Source organism: Lepisma saccharinum, chromosome 4 (genome assembly GCF_977018435.1).
Source record: "Lepisma saccharinum chromosome 4, izLepSacc3.1, whole genome shotgun sequence".
Classification (NCBI taxonomy): Eukaryota; Metazoa; Arthropoda; class Insecta; order Zygentoma; family Lepismatidae; genus Lepisma; species Lepisma saccharinum.
Genome location: NC_139232.1, coordinates 34447238 through 34464183, shown reverse-complemented (window position 1 = coordinate 34464183; position 16946 = coordinate 34447238). Strand labels below are relative to the sequence as shown.

Sequence of the window (16946 nt, the reverse complement as noted above, 5' to 3'; positions counted from 1 at the left end):
AACAGGCCCACCAAGTGCATTTTGACTCATATTTACATTACAATTATGTTTTTATGAACGAAAGTAATACAGAAATAGTGGCGGCGATTAGGGGGCAGTGCCCCCAACTTTTTGCCGCTTTTGATCGCGCACTATGTAAAACCTTATGTGCAAAGAGAAAGTAAACTGTCCCTGCGACCCTCAGTTTTGGAACCCAATCGCCGCCACTGTACAGAAATATTTAGAATACCCTAGGGAAATATGTAATTTATTTTCATTTTTTTTAATAAAAATGTTCACAGTTGAAAAATCGAAAAAATTAGAAGTAGTGGGCCTGACAGGGTACGTTAGGGGTAAGTTTCCTACTGGTCTCACTCCAAGGGGCCAGACGTTTTTAACTATATGCACAGATACGCGGTAGTGTGCCCAAGAATTTCGTAGGAAAGAGTGTGTCCCTTTTTCGGTAGATATATTTTATATTTACACGTACTTTTTTTTTGGAAACTTGGTATACTGTATGTAGGCATAGATTAATTTCCACACACGTAGGTTCTTCCTGAAGTAAAGATTTCACGAGAATTCACAGTAAAAAAGGTTTAATACAAAACTTACCTACTCTTTCAAGATGTCTAACTTCCATTTTTTATATGAACAACTTTATAAACAATTGAATGTTGATAATCAATTGTGATATAATACAATTCAAACATTTCCCACACTGAACACCCTGGACAAATGCGGGATTGTAACCCACACTAATCCTCGCTGGGCGCTTGCAACGTGGTACAAATAATTGTAATTGTAACGGAATTAACACATACGTTTTATACTTTTTTTCTCCAACACTTTACCTTGCTCTGTTAAAGAATTGAAACCTGTTAGCTCTGGTAAGATAAGGGACTAAATTTGACATCTCCGTTCTCATTTGTTTTGCCTTTTCTGAACATTTCAGTGACGGAATTTCCTCGGAAATATACAGTAACATATTATGAACATTGCAGTGACGTAATTTCACCGGATTTGATTTGATTTGATTGATTTAGTTTATTTTACTTCGCGTTTTGTGCCTCTTGGCTAATTTGCGAAGATGGGGATGAGTGATGAAATGATAAAATTGATGAATGGACATTCACAAACAACGAAGCCCGAGCGGGATTCGAACCCGGGACCCTTGGCGTCGCAGCGCGATGTGCTAACCACTTTTTTTTTTTCTAAAGGAAATACCCCCTACACGGAGTATCCCCCACCATTCACTCTTTTTATCACTTTTACACTTTTCAATTCTTACATTTTTTTCTTTGTTTCTTATCAACTGGACGAACACAAATACCCATGCCTTACCCGGGACTCGAACCCAGAGCCCCTGGCGTTGTAGCGCGCTCTGCTAACCACTTCGCCACAGAGGTCGACTGGGGATGAGTGATGAAATGATAAAATTGATGAATGGACATTCACAAACAACGAAGCCCGAGCGGGATTCGAACCCGGGACCCTTGGCGTCGCAGCGCGATGTGCTAACCACTCGGCCACAGGGTTCGGCTGGAATTTCACCGGAAATATAACATATTCTGAACATTGCAGTAACGGAATTTCCCAGGAAATATAACATATTCTGAACATTGCAGTGATGGAATTTCCCTGGGATAAAACCTATTCTGCACATTGCAGTGACAGAATTTCTGTGGAAATATAACTTATTCTTAACATTGCAGTGACGGAATTTCCATACATATTATGAACATTGTAGTGATGGAATTTCCCTGGAAATATAACCTAGGTCGCTGCACATGACCCAATTGAAGGTTTCCTGGCTTCGTTGAAACCTGAATTTAGAATATCCTGCCAAGCTTTATTCCGAAAGATTTTTTCCTGCTTGCATTCATACATCATTCTGTTTTGCCTTGTGTCTGTTATTTAGCGTCGCTTTTCTTCCACTTTTGGTTAATCGCAACGATGAGGATGAGTGACGATTAAATTATGTTGATCACCTGTGCCCATGCCGGGATTCGAATCCGGCAACTTCGATGGCGAGTCTGGTAGTCAAACACTTCCCGCGCTCGGTCACTGAGCCGTTGACTTTAGTAGAGTATGCTAGGAAAACAGTAGCAATTCCATGTGGTTGAAAGAAGTATTATCGTGTGCACGGGTCTTGAAGGGAGGTCATTTATCAACCCTGCATTTGTGTGGACGACAAAATAATCATCGATCTTTAACTGCGTGGCGATTGCCACTCTTTTCGTAAAATGTGCTAACGTTGAATTTCCTCTGCCTTATCAGCTAAATGTGTCCATGTGTCATATTTTAATTAGGAGAGAGCAAAAATTGAGGTCGTTGTGTTTCGTGCAGCAATTTAATGCTGACATTCGATCAAAAAAATATTGAAAAAATGCTTATTCATCGGTATCTGCAGTCTCGAGAGGCCCATGCTATCTGATGTACGAATTTTAGACCAATAAAATTCCAATGAAACAGTCGATTTAGCACGGAATTAGGAACAAACAACCGACTTTAGCAGATGAGAATGAAACTGTCGATTTTAGCACGAGATTAGAAAGAAACGGTGGATTTCAGCACGAGATTACAATGAAACTGTCGATTTTAGCGCGAGATTAGAAAGAAACGGTCGATTTTAGCACGAGATTAGAAAGAAACTGTCGATTTTAACACGAGATTAGAAAGAAACAGTCTGTTGTAGCACGAAATTACTAAGATACAGTTGATTATAACAGATGATTAAGATGTCCGCAGGGTTTTTCGACTACAGTAGTCATGACAACAGAAACTGACACTTACACGGAGAAGCGCCTGCGTGTGATTCTGGTATTTTGAATGGTCTACTCTGCAACAAATTTAGCACAGCTGTATTCAGATTCAGAGTTTTCAGTTTTCGTAGCGGACTTTCGTATGTTTTTTTTAAATTCCAATCGTTGCATTTAACTAAAAAAATATTTGTTGATTAAATGGTGCTTTCGTGAAGCTTTTAGTCAAAGAGAGATTTGTTCATAAAATGTTCAGCAAGAGCATTAGTAGTACGAAAAGTAATTAGTTCTTTTTACCAGTCGTCAGCGTTAATAGGTCGTATTATTATTTTTTTTTTCGTGTACAGACATGTACAGGTTTTCCACGGAACTTAAATAAATTCATTTTCAAAAAACGCACATCAGTTTTCTGCATGAGAACTCGTCACCGTTAAAACTGCAATCATCAACGTAACATTACTTCGTATAAAAGACAAAATTAGCGACAAATTACTGATGGAATTGCACATGTACCATAGCAAGTTCGATTGGCCATTTGGCTTCTGAACATGTTTAGACAAATTTATTTTTTCTCTAGAGAAGATCACAATATTTCTTTCCTCTTATTTTATGCCGTCTTTTACAAAAAGCTGTGTTGCCATTTGATACTGTTTCGTATTACAAATTAATGTCAATAATTCAAAGCTATATTGGTGCACTTTGTTACATCCAAATCTTTCTACACCTACAATTAACTTCAAGCAAACACATAAATGTGCACAAAATTTCCGTTTCAGTACAATAAGAAGTTAAGTTTCTTTTCATTTTTTTCTTTTCCGTCCCACTCCCGTTTAGGACTTGATGGTTGATTATCAGAAGGACAAATTTTATTGCGTTTTATGTGCTTGTTAATTAGTTTAGTTACCTATGTGGATTCTTGTCGGTACAGTGAATATAGTAGACAGACGAGAGTTCAACCGGAGACCTTGCAATATGTTGATTCTTGATCAAAAGATTCTCTAAGGCTATCGACCAGGTGAGTTGTGGAAAAGGTATCAAGTTTTCGAGAGCTAACGTCATTCTCATCTTCAGGGTAGAAGATGAGAGTGACGTTAGCTCTCGAAAGCTTGGAATCATTACCACAACTCACCTGGTCGATAGCCCAAGAGAATCTCTTTATCATTCGTCGCCAGGAAAGCTTCAAGACTTACTTCATGTTGATTCTTGTCAGGGGGTGGGGGAGGCAGAATCGAAAAGTTTCCTATCCCATAAAAATAGCGTCAAGGACTGTATTGCTAAATAACTCTTTCATTCGCGAATTGATGAATAGTTGCTCATTACTTTGCTCCTCAGGTATCAGGAGGTTAACAGAAGTACCATTAACTTAAACATTTTAATAAAGTTTGGACCTCCAGTGAATTCTAAAAGTGTTGCAACTTCAAATTATTTCTCTGGCCGTAAAGGTTAGATTCGTAGCATTGAACCCGCGTTATAGTGGACAGACGGGAGTTCAACTGGAGACCTTACAAATACGAGAACTATCCAGTACATTTGTCATCATTTCTTAGCACGAGATTAATAATAAAAAGTTGATTTTAGCACGAGATAAGAGAGAAACAGTCGATGTAAGCACGAGATTAGTCAGAAATAGTTGATTTTAGTACGAGATATGAAAGAAACAGTCGATTTTAGTACGAGATAACAAAGAAGCAGTCGACTTTAGTACGAGATTAGAAAGAAACAGTCGATTTTAGCACGAGATTAGTAAGAAACAATGGATTTTAGTATGAGATAAGAAAGAAACAATAGATTTTAGTACGAGATAAGAAAGAAGCTCCATCTTAGTACGAGGTAGAAAGAAACAGTCGATTTTAGCACGAGATTAGTAAGAAATAATTGATTTTATTACGATATTAGAAAGAAACAGTCGATTTTAGCACGACATTAGTAAGAAACAGTTGATTTTAGTACAAGATTAGAAAGAAACAGTCGATTTTAACACGAGATTACTAAGAAACAATGGATTTTAGTACGAGATAAGAAAGAAACAATCGATTTTAGTACGAGATAAGTAAGAAAATCCATTTCAATACGAGATTGGAACGAAACAGTCGATTTTAGTACGAGATTAGTAAGAAACAGTTGATTTTAGTACGAGATTGGAAAGAAACAGTCGATTTTAGCGCAAAATTACTAATAAACAGTTGATTTTAGCAGGAGATTAGGGTGTCCGCAGGGTTTTTCCAGTAGGGGGAGGGGTTAAGCATGGCATTTTCTTCCAAAATATTGCTGCACTTTGAAGTTCTTGAGTTCCTGCGACGAACTTATACCGGTCTTGCTTGTAATTATCAGTCCCTTATAAAAATGAACGCAAATTACTGTGAGTGAAGTGATTTTACGAGGGATGATCGGAAATAAAAAATACAAACCCTGCAAGTTGCAGTAGGTGTTTATTAGACGAATGCAAGCCAACTCACGTGAAAGGACACTTCATACATCACTTCTTAACATAGTCTCCTCCCCGATTCAGATATTTATCCCAGCGCTTCACGAGGTTCATGATGCCTGTCTCATAGAATTCTGGGATCTGTTGTTTATGTCCTACTTCGTGCGGGGTGCTGCTGTTGAAGTCCAACCCTTACTTCGAGCTTGACATCATCCGAGTAAAACTGGCGTCCTTTGAGATGCTTCTTCAAAGGAGCAGAGGTGTTCGTAGGCGCAGCAATGACGCCTGATTCACTCGGAATATGTTGTCAAGCACGAAGCACGGGTTGGACTTCAACAGCAGCACCCCAAGTTCTATGAGACAGGCATCATGAACCTCGTGAAGCGCTGGGATATATGGCTGAATCGGGGAGGAGATTATATTGAGTAGTAGTGTATGAAGTATCGTGAGTTCGTTTGTATTAGTATAATAAACACCTACTGGAATTTACAGGCTTTGTATTTTTTTTTTTTTTCGATCATCCCTCGTATATGTGTGAAATACATAATTATTGGCTAATTTCCATTTTCCTATATTGTCGCCACAACCTTCAGAACAGACCTACAGTTCGATCCACGACAGAGCTCTAATTTCGTATGCACAAAGCAATGACGACAAAGCTTTTTTATATATTAGCAGCGGCATCGAAATGACCGACCGCTCCTCCCCCACAAAGGAACGTGCATCCTAAGGAGGAATCTTAATGCATATGCATCAGGGCACATCATACGCACAAGCATACGTGAGTGCGCGGATCTCTTGATCATATAAATTCCGCAGAAACATGTCGACTTTTTACAGACCCATAGCTTCCTCAGCTTGCGGCTATTGTTAACTAAAAAAGAACTCGGTGGCGGTGTCACCTGAATAGATAATGGGGGTATCGCGTCCACAGAAGGGCCAGTGGAAAAAGCCACGTTGCTTTGTCCCTTCACTTACTGTCGGGTTCACCCCTGCGGCGCGCTGTGACAAAGACCTTCCGGGGCAAATTTAATTGTGTCAAATTTCGGATTCCGGCTCTTAGGTCCCTTTGACACCATCGACATCGCGGGCAGAGGAGCCGGAACGTTCTCTGTCCTCGACGCAGATGCACCCCGCGGAGTGACGTCATTGTGAAGCGAGGCCTTCCGCTTTTGTTCTCTTTAGGTATCGGTTCGGTATGCTTCACGGAGGGGAAATGGGCTTTACTGCGACGGCGTTTCCTGCAACTCATCCAAATCTTACCAAAAAAGATTTGCCAGTATCTTCCGTAACTTCATGATAAACATGTCAATTTGAGGAAGATCATCGTCAGCTCAAATTTTGTTGATATCTGCACAAAGTTGCACTTGCACGCCTATATATACGGTGATGTTTGTTCTTTTCTCTTCCATAATTTCGCTCCCTGATTTTCGTCTACCTCACAGTCCTCTCTCTTTACTTTGTTCTTGAATTACAGGAGTTTGCTTATTTACTTCGTCTTGACCCTTCCTCAATGGTCTTCCTATCCAAATACGTTTGTGGCTCGGTTCTTACCCACCAAATTCGATTTCATCATCATATTGCCATGATTTTATGCAAGTGTTTGTTAACAAGGGCAACGAGGGAGGGTCATACACCCTAATAGTGCATTCAAAGAACTTTGAGAATAGTGATGTTTTATCAGGGCGAACCACCTACCGAATAAATATCTGTGGATGTTTTACAATAAATTTCTTGGAAGTCCTGCAGATTTCCTCGTATCTGATATGTAATTTTCCACTACAAATTTCCTCCTTACAATGTGTGTATCCACGTGGTGAAGGGTTTTTGATAATGCTAACGAAGCACCCATTCATAGGTGGCAACACTTTCAGGCAGAAGCGAACGTTGGCAGAAACGAGCTCTCATTGGCACCATGTTGACAACTACGGTGAAATTCACTTTAGGGATGATACCGAGAAGGCATTTTAAATATCGAGACGAGAACGAGACCGCAATCTTCGATACTTGTCGAGAGTTAATGTCCGAGACGTTGATACGATAATGAAAATGTCATCTGAACAAAATTGACTTTACTATGCGACTTCTTCAAGGATACCAAACAGATATCTTCCTAATGTGTTATAGGTAACACAGAGTCAGTTCATTTATGTAAATTGTTAACCTCTGCTGCTTGGTTAACATTTCGTTTTGGAGGTCTCTTCGTCGAAGCGAGTCATTAAACAGGTAAAAACGTTATTAAGATAGTTGTTTGCCTCAATGACCTGTAAACGCTGTGAAAGCTTGTCCCGTGATCCGTTGTATATGTTGTTCATATATATATATATATATACAAGAATGAGGCCGTGTTTGTAAATAAAAACGAGACCGAGAACGAGACGTGTATTTTCAAACCGAGACAAAACCGAGATAGTATCATGTCTCGATACCATCCTTAGAGCCCCTCCTCTTTATTCTTCATTTTCCATCAGTTCAACCCCCTCCCTCCACTTAAAATCCCTGGGTGGGCCTTATTAACAACATTTCTTATATGTTGTTTTGTATGTGATCATAGAGCTCATGACATTGGTGTTTAAAGTTTAACACTGAAATTCAGTTCCTGTCCAAGGCTCATAATTTATGAACGTGTTCTTGCTCGACCGTGTATCTACAGCCAAATCGTGCCAGGATGCTGAAGAGTTGGACTCGAATTATTATCATGCCACTCTGATGTCTTATCTTCTCTATAACCAACAGGCTAGTTGTTAATACTTTATAACCAGGGTGATTTACAGTATGATTCCGGATGAAAGTTGGGGGCCTTCTTTAATCCGAATGCCCAGTACTAATTCAGCGAGTCACTCTACAAACAGGGACATAAGCATCGTTAATTTTAGGGGTCTCCTTTATTGTACAACGCGAGACCAACTTCGTGTTCTGACGTCAGACGAGAAATGCCTACGTTGTTAGGTTAGGTCTGCTGTATTATTATTATTAGTAATAGTAGTGGTATTTGTAAGTAGAAACTAGAGAGGAAACAATTTTTTGTGAAGATTCGTCCATCTACAACGCCCACACCTCGGAACACATATCTAAAACGTAAACTTCCCACCCCAACACGTGTAATTGCACAGTTTACCTGGCGTACAAGACACACAACCACCACGGTTCAGTACCGTGAACGAAAACGCCTTCCTTCGGCCATCACTGGGCGTGGACCAATAGGGACGGCAATCCATAGCATGCAAGCAAATGAGACGAGAAGTCAAATCATTGTCATTTTTCTTCCCGTTTTTTCCTCTTTTTTTTTTCTCCACCCAGCTTTTTATTCTCTTGCCGTTTCCTTGTTCTTCTCTCCCCCCCCTCATCTCCTTCCTTCGCCCGAACCCTATCTTCTCGGGGCAGCCCTCACGTAAAGCATTCTAAATCTGTCTTTATGGCTCGGTGGCGTCTGGCATGCTGATCAAGGGACGCATGCAATGTGCTTGCACTGTGTCCGCCAGAAGCAATTGCAACCGGAAGGTTCTGGTGGCGCAGTATCTAAAAACTCGCCTGGAAAGAGTATTCAAGGGGTTGTAATTCCCGATCACAAGGTTAACCGCGACACAGGTGACAAAAGGAACACGGAACAAAAAGGGATGCTGTTTTTAAAGGCCCAGCTGTAAGCAACACTATTACTCGGATAGAATGAATAAACTGAGCATAGGTAGCCTACACTTGGATATTTTTAAGGAAAAGTTTAGCTGCCGGGAACAAAACATTTCAGTGCTGTTATCAGTGTGGATTTGAAGGCGGATGAAGGAGATTTCCTCCCTGTGGTTCCTAACTTTTGGCACTTGAGGGGGTTATATATATAAAACTTATATTGCATCACGATACTTCAGGAGTAGTTACTAATTCCTCCCCCACTTCCCTACTGGATTTTTCAAATTCCACACTGTCTATTACATGTATCAAGAGAAAAGTGGAACGAAATAATGAAGTCAATGGGGCATTGAGATTCGTAATCCCCTATTTTTGTGCACCATGCTAATTCTCGGTACATAAGGGTCTAGGGTTCCAATCCCGGCCTGGACATGGGTGTTTATGAGTGTCCCTTCATCAACGTCATCATATCATCGCTCATCCTCATCGTCATGATTAGCCAAAACTGGCAGAAAACGACGTATAATATCCCAGTTCAATCAATCAAATAAATGAAAAATAGTCTATTCACTGGCAAAGCTGTACCATCATAATAAGAAGTGAATATAAATTGCAATTGAAGTTGCATTAGTGTATGTGTGTGTGTAAGTAGCGTGCTGCGACACGAGTCCTTTTTATCCCTTCTCATACCTTTTGCCAACGTAATTAATAATAACCATTCCTCTTGAGCTTATCGAACGTCTTGCGTTGCGAACATCTTAAAATTTAATGAGTAAACGACTACGTACACTACATTCGGAGCAGGACCACGTTAGGAGGAATGCAACGCGTGCCACCAAGCAGGACCTCGCTTTTTTGCCCGAAATGTTACTGAATTGCTTATTCATTCATTTCTTGAGCAAACGCTATCATACTCGAACAGAAAGACGAAAACAAACCAACATTACATGTATAGTTCCATTTGAATCAGTAACAGGACAAGTAAACTCATGTTTCAAACAGACCCCACAACAAGGGTGCCCCCCCCCCCACCAAGGCCAATGCCATGTCTTCCAGATCATGTCATAATTTCCATAGCGTGTCTACTACTATCCTATTACTAAATGTCACTTTTAGCTTTACTGAACACTTTACTTGATCTAAATTCCCCTATATTCTTCATTTTCTTCATCTAATGAATAGCATATGGTGCACCTAGAAGCAAAAGTGATTTGTAACCAGCTAAAGTAATTGAATTACTAAGGATATATATTCTGGTCCACACTTCTTACCTCACCTCCTCATTACATATTGCAGCTTGATGCCAAAGTGTAAAGCCGACGTGTAAACGTATCTACATATATTTCAGAAATATATGTTGAATTTTATATTAATTTAAGGGAAAATAATTTCTCCCAGAACTTTTGATGGCGCGGACTGCGGCATAATCATCCTTTGTGGACCCCCCCTGACCCCCCCAAGATATGACTACAATGAAACCCACAGCAGTTCTGTTAAACATGTAAATGAAAAGATGTCCACCCTAAAAAAGTTGAATTTCTTACTATGGACAACTAACTCTATGTCCATTTTGGCACACACCAACAAGGAAATGAAATTGAGAATATATGGAAAGCAGATAGACCGTGGTCGAGAAACGTTGTCCATAGACCCTGTATATTCCCTTTTGTTAGAAACATTTTCGAAGCTGAAATAGAAATGAGGATTTTAAGAACCCCCCCCCATAGAAAATGATATTTTTTTCGAGTTTACCAATATGCCAAGTTACCAACAAGTTATTGTTGAAACAGTAGCGCGTGCGGCTGTGTAGATTCGCGATTATACAACGTGAAGGAAGAAGTAAAAAATCACGGGTGTTACAAACTGTAAAAATTTACAAGAATTGCAATGCACCGGAGGAAATTCTTACGATTCGCCTGTGCCCACTGAATGGCCGTAGACAACTGGTTTGGTTGCTTGACACTGCCACTGGCGCGCAAGCGCAAACTGAGTGCACATGCAAAGGGTCGTTTGCTTATCATAACATTTGACACTGAATACAAACGGTGATTATCATACAGGATGAATTTCGTAAATTTGAATCAGGATTCCAAGAGGCAAACAAAGGGAAGATTGCATTAAAAAAAAAAAGTCCAAGGTGCTTGTGAAGTTTTTTTACTACCTGTAAAATGTAACTACCGTTTATGAAATTGAAACACACAGAATGCCTTCTCTTTTATGCTTGCCGCCATATTGCATAAACCAGGCTTCCAGCGGCCAAATGTGTGGCTACTGGACACGGTGCCGTGCCCAGGATTTTCGAAAAAAAAAGGGCGGTTACACGTACTTTTTTAGTAGTCAGTTCAGCCCTAATTTTGCCATATTTTCTTGCCCTTGGCGTTCTTTTTGTATGACGGGGGTTATAATACCCTTTGGGCACGCCCCTGACTGGACACTCTCTGTACCGAAAGAAACTATGAGAGTTTCTTCATCAACTGGTGCACCTATAAATATTATAAGTTTCATGACATACGCACAAAAGATATTAAAATCCCGACAATCATTTTGAGTAACCCTGTATACTGCTCTCTTGCAAAAGTCCTATTTCTTGCTCCCTTGCTATAAGTTCTGTTGATGGTTCCTTACTAAGTCCTGTTGTCTCATCCCTCACAATTTTGATTATTTCAAATTCATACTTCGCACACGACTGCAGTAACCCCTTGTTATTAATACATCATACTTAACAAATGGCCCGATCCTGTGGCCGAGTGGTTAGCACATCGCGCTGCGACACCAAGGGTCCCGGGTTCGAATCCCGGTCGGGCTTGGTTGTTTGTGAATGTCCATTCATCAATTTCATCACTCATCCCCATCTTCGCAAATTAGCCAAGAGGCACAAAACGCGAAGTAAAATAAACTAAATAAAAAAAAACAAAAAAACAAATGTTCACGTTTATCTACAATCATAAAATGGAGATAAAATGTAGTTCCTCTTTGGACTCTAATTGTTTGTGCCGCCTCAGTGGCCAAGTACGTTGAGTGTTCGACTCACAATCTCGGCACTAACGGTTCCGGGTTCAAGTCTTCGTCTGGACAGAGGCTGTTTCTTTGTGCGTGTGTGTTCATTCATCCGTTTGATGTAATCATCGTTCACTGCCACAATTAGGCAAAGTGGCTGAAAAGAGATACAAAATAAGAAAGAAAGAAGAGTATTCGAATGAAGAGCCTCCTCGATGGCTTAGTGGTAAGGTCGTCGCCTTGTAATCAAGTGGTCCCGGTTTCGATACACGGTGGAGGCACATTGCACAGTGGTTCTTCTCCCACTTTAAACTATAGGTCCAGTTCCGATTAGTCTATCTGTGAATATAGTGGACTCAAAAGCAAATTACTCGAATGAACTATACTCTGTCCCGGGTAACTCTGGAGCAAGACCGCGCATAGAAGGAAGGGAAGGGAGGGAAATCTAGTGCACAGAGCGAAGCAGTACACGCTGCTACGAAGGCAGTCGCTTTTCCCCTTCCACGCAATCCTGTTCCCTTTCACGTGTTCATTGGTGGAACCGTCTCGCGTCACTACTTGCGCAGAGACTTGTTTCCATCGCTTGTACCAGAGATAGCCGGGACAGAGTATAGTCATATCATAAATCACAAGTTTTTCGCAAATCTTTCAAGATTATGTATTACAAAGTAATAGTGGGTTATTTTAACTTAAACTTAAACTTAAACTAGGATATAGCACACTGTTAATATATCTTCTGGTATATGTGACAGTTTTCTTTTACGTGTGGAGCGCAAAGTATGTGAGGTAATATGGTCTACGTTCTTTACGTCTCAATGCTCTCGTGATTGAGTGCATACCTGCGCTGATGGGGGTGTGACCAGGGGGAAAGGGAGGGAAAGGAATAAGGTAGGCACATGTTTGCGCATTATGTGCACGCGGGGAAAAAATTCCTCTGCCTCGCCCCTTAAATTCTTCCGTGGACTTCTCCTGGAAGGCGTTCTGGAAGACCCTAAGTCCAGCTGCTTGGTATTCGCATCTTGCGTCCGCGATGCCAATAAACGAAGACAAATACACAGCGAACGAGGAAATGAGGGAGCCGAGTCCCTACCAAAATAAATTCCTAAAATAATGCCCTGTTTTCTCGAAAGGGTTTCGCCCCTCTTCCCTCTGCCACCCCGGTTCATACGTGCTCTTTCAGGGGGGAGCTTTGTTCTGCCCTCCTCTAGTTTTTGCATTTTTTCTCTTTTTTAATTTTGCTTCGGTAAATTTTTTTATGTGGATGCAGATATTTAATTTCTAGTGTGTTATTTTGCAGTACAATCGAAACTAATTTGTGTAGATTCAGGATAGAAAAATACGTATGTTAACGGATGGTAAAAGGGTACTTCAACACTACATACACAAAATATTCAAGAAAACGCTATGTTATAATAAAAGTGTTAACTTGATATATATTTTATAAGAAGAAAAGAAAGTTGTACAACGTTCATGGGTTCAAGAACACATATTTCCCAAATGTAATAATCTGGAAGATATAGAACCAACAGGTAAACTACCTTTACTTTATTTATCAAGAGTAAATAAGACGTTTATATCAATAAGATTAAAATCAAAATTAGAAAAGATAAACAGGAAAACGCTTATAAATAGATTTTCAATTTAGAAAGAAACGGGACTAGGTTAAGAATAAGTTTGTGCATTTGTCTTTACGTCGCTGTTCTTTCACTTTTGCCTAATCGCGACAATGAGGATGAATGATGATGATTCGTTGAAATTTATACCTACGTCCAGGCCCGGATTTCCCAATAGGCCTCATAGGCCCGGGCCTAGAGCGGCGCTTTGGTAGGGGCGGCACGATTGTTTGTTTTTAATTTATAAGGAATACCTAATTCTCGGATTGCCTCTTTTTCCTCCGGACACACGAATGGAATGACTTAATGTAGTTGTATTGTAAATATAAGTTAACGAAGAATATTTCTTAAGATAGATAGGCTAGCAGGGCTCGGAACTAGTTTACTAATTTGTTATTTTATTTACCGACGTTGTTGTTTCGAATGCACAGTATTGTGCTGAGCCGGGTCGGCGATTGCGGCAATAACGTGGAGCCTGCCGCTTGCTTTTGAAAGACAACACCGGCTTAGCTGCGTTCCAGGAACGCCGTTTCTTGTTACTGCCGGCATTGGCCGCATATCGAAAGCATGTGATTCGCGTTGAATTGTTGAGAATTAAACTGTCGGCGCAAGCATTATTAAAGGGGTTTCGCATTGTAGCCTACTATTCTACTGTTAGTTGCTGGAGAATATTATTCAAGAAGTAGGTGGTGTGTCGCGTCTCGCGTGTGTCAGTGTAGGACGTGCGTTTGTTGGGGTAAGTTTAAACGTCATTACGCTCCTTATGAGTGATCAAAGAGTAAGACTCGGTGGGTCACAACACAAAAAGAGAAAAGCGGAGAAATATGAAAAGCAGGAAGCATTCCTGAAGAAGGGTCCGAAAATCAGTTATTTTTTATACAGCAGTGTAATCAGGTAAAATGTGAAGAAAGTGCCGTTGAAGAGCCCAGTGTGTGTTCTGTCCTATCACTTAAGGGAATGAGGGATAATTTCGCACCAGTTGTGCATTTATTTCAATATCGTCCGAATGGGCAATGCTACTGAGGGAAAAAGCTGAAGACAGTATGAATTTCTCCACATGTTGCAAGTGAAAGTTTTTTTAAAATTTGATTATTAAGCTAGATACGATGTTTGAAAAATATGATGAATAAGAATTTTCAGAAACCCATGTATTCCTTATGGGGAATGAACTTCAACTTCAAGTTACGGCTAATCAAAAGGAAGTTTCGACATTTCCGTTTGTCAATTACTACTTCAGTCTGTCCTTTTTCCGTTGATATATTATTCTATGCCATCGGAAGTGTGATATTCCCAAGGGAACAAATAAAATAATACTTCCATAAGAGCAATGTAGTTATTCTTGCCTCCTACGGCCATCCTGGCAGTGTTGCCAAACCTGATGCACATAAAAGAGCTAAAAGGAGCTAGATTTACGAAACTGGATAAAGTGCCTCCTGGGGTAATTTTAGGTGTCAAATGTGTGGAGGTGTGGGTGGGGGGTGGGAGCGCTGTTAATACCGTTAGCTTTAAAGTGATGGCAATTTATTCTTAGTTTTCACCGTCTAGATCCGGTGGCATCACCCATCTCAATAATCCAGCGATGGTCGTATGAAATCGAAAATAAAGTATTCCCGGATAACAATATTACGTCGTCTTCATGTTAGCCAAGGCGCTATAAAGAAAAAGTAGCTGGGGATGTAAGAGGGGGTGGGGCGACGCAGCCAGCGGGTGCCATAGTTCACAGCCAAACGAATGCAAGAAAGAGCCAGATCTGGCTCCAAAAGAGCGAAGCTGCCAACAGTGATCGGCAGCTGCCGAAGAGAGAAGTTGTCCCTCTCACCCTTAAATGAAGTAAATATAAAAGTCTTCTCTGAAAAACAAGGTAAATGTTAAAATATAATTTATATCATTTATGTCATATCGCTTTGTTACATTTTTTGTATGTAACTATCGTTTAATTAATACTGCATGCCATTAATACTGAAAATAGTAATACAGAAAATAATGATTTTTTTTCATTCTTGATAAACGGTATGGGGGGCGGCAGAGCTTGTTTGGCCTAGGGGCGGCAAAGAGGTAAATCCGGTCATGCCTAAGTCCCCGTAAATTGAATCTAGAGTGTCTTAATTACTATTCGATGCTGTTAGTACTGTGGCATTGGCGAGGCCTCCAAAGGATAAAGTAAGGAGAGAGAGATTATACGCAAATTTACACTAATCGAGACAAAGCAGTAAGATCTAGAAGATTACACACACACACAGGTCTTTCCGATGTTTGTGTTGCCTTGGACAATGAATTTTCAGCTTTCATGCCTTCCTTTTTAAATCACTGTTAATTCAAGTAACTGTAAAACTGCTTATGCTTCACAAGAAGTGCTAACGCTGTCGCCTTCTAATCAAGAGGTCCTAGATTCGATTTCCAGTGGAGGTACAGTGACAACACTTCTGGGTTGTAACAATCCCATTGAGAATTAATGGTAGCATTAGTACAATCCAGAAAGTGTCCGTAACTGTACATGATACAGTGGATTGGGCCACACTTTAAAATGCAAGTTCAGTCTCGATCAGCTTATCTGAACGCAAAGTGGGCCAAACACAAACTTTGCCAAACTTTTTATTAAACAAAATACTCTCGGTATCGCTTTTTTATGGCTGCATTTAATATGTTGAAAATATACGCAATATATTTCCAATGTTTCATCCTATGATGGGCTCATACATATTCTGTGCCTCTCCCCGAAAATTATTCTGGATCAGCCTATTCATTGTTTTACAAGGGGTTCTCACTATGCATTTAATCCAACCATACTTACAGGACACATAATGCCGTTTTCGAGGCAAGACCATACCAGGAAAACTTGTTCGTATCTACACGCTGTGAAAGTCTGTTGATGTTTACATCCTGTGTATCGTAATAGCCTATCCTGCATTCCTCGAATCATCATTTCATGATTCATTAAATATGTATAGTGTTTACTCCAATAAGTCACTCCTTTTTTATGGTTTAATTGCAGCAGAAAAAGTACATGCATGTCTATCCTTGAATAATCATTTCGTAACCAAGTTACGAAATTTTTATTACAGTTTTGTGTACACCAGTGTAAGTAGCCGCCTTGGAGATTGAGCGCGTTGAGTGGTCCTCTCGAGGGATTCGGGTTCGAATCTAGGCATGTATGTTCCTTTTTGAGTGTCCCTTCATCAATTTCGTCTAATCATTATCCCTCTTCCCGGCCTCCGTGGCGGAGTGGTTATCACAGCACCCTACAACGCCAGGGGTCCCGGGTTCGAATCCTGGTATGGGCATGGCTGTTTGTGAGTGTTCGTCCCTTCATCAATTTCATCATATCATCATTCATGCTCATCGTCGCGATCAGCCAAATCGGCGGACATGCGACGCAAAATAAGAAAATTACAAATACAAAATAAATTAAATGTTTCATGGTTGTGTGATTGTTACACTTCAGTATACATATGAGTATTTTCGGTTGACACGAATCGTACTCCCTTCCCCACTCAATGCAGTATAGTTAATCAGAAAATCAATCTTCATTGCATACATAGTATTGAATGA

At 40.3% G+C, this 16946-nt stretch overlaps 1 protein-coding gene across 4 annotated transcripts in view; it reads left to right on the top strand.

The window, feature by feature from the left end:
* The window catches only part of pdm3 (POU-domain protein pdm3), a 233417-nt gene that overhangs the window by 127420 nt on the left and 89051 nt on the right, over positions 1-16946 (top strand). The gene's annotated exons all lie outside the window — the stretch shown is intronic.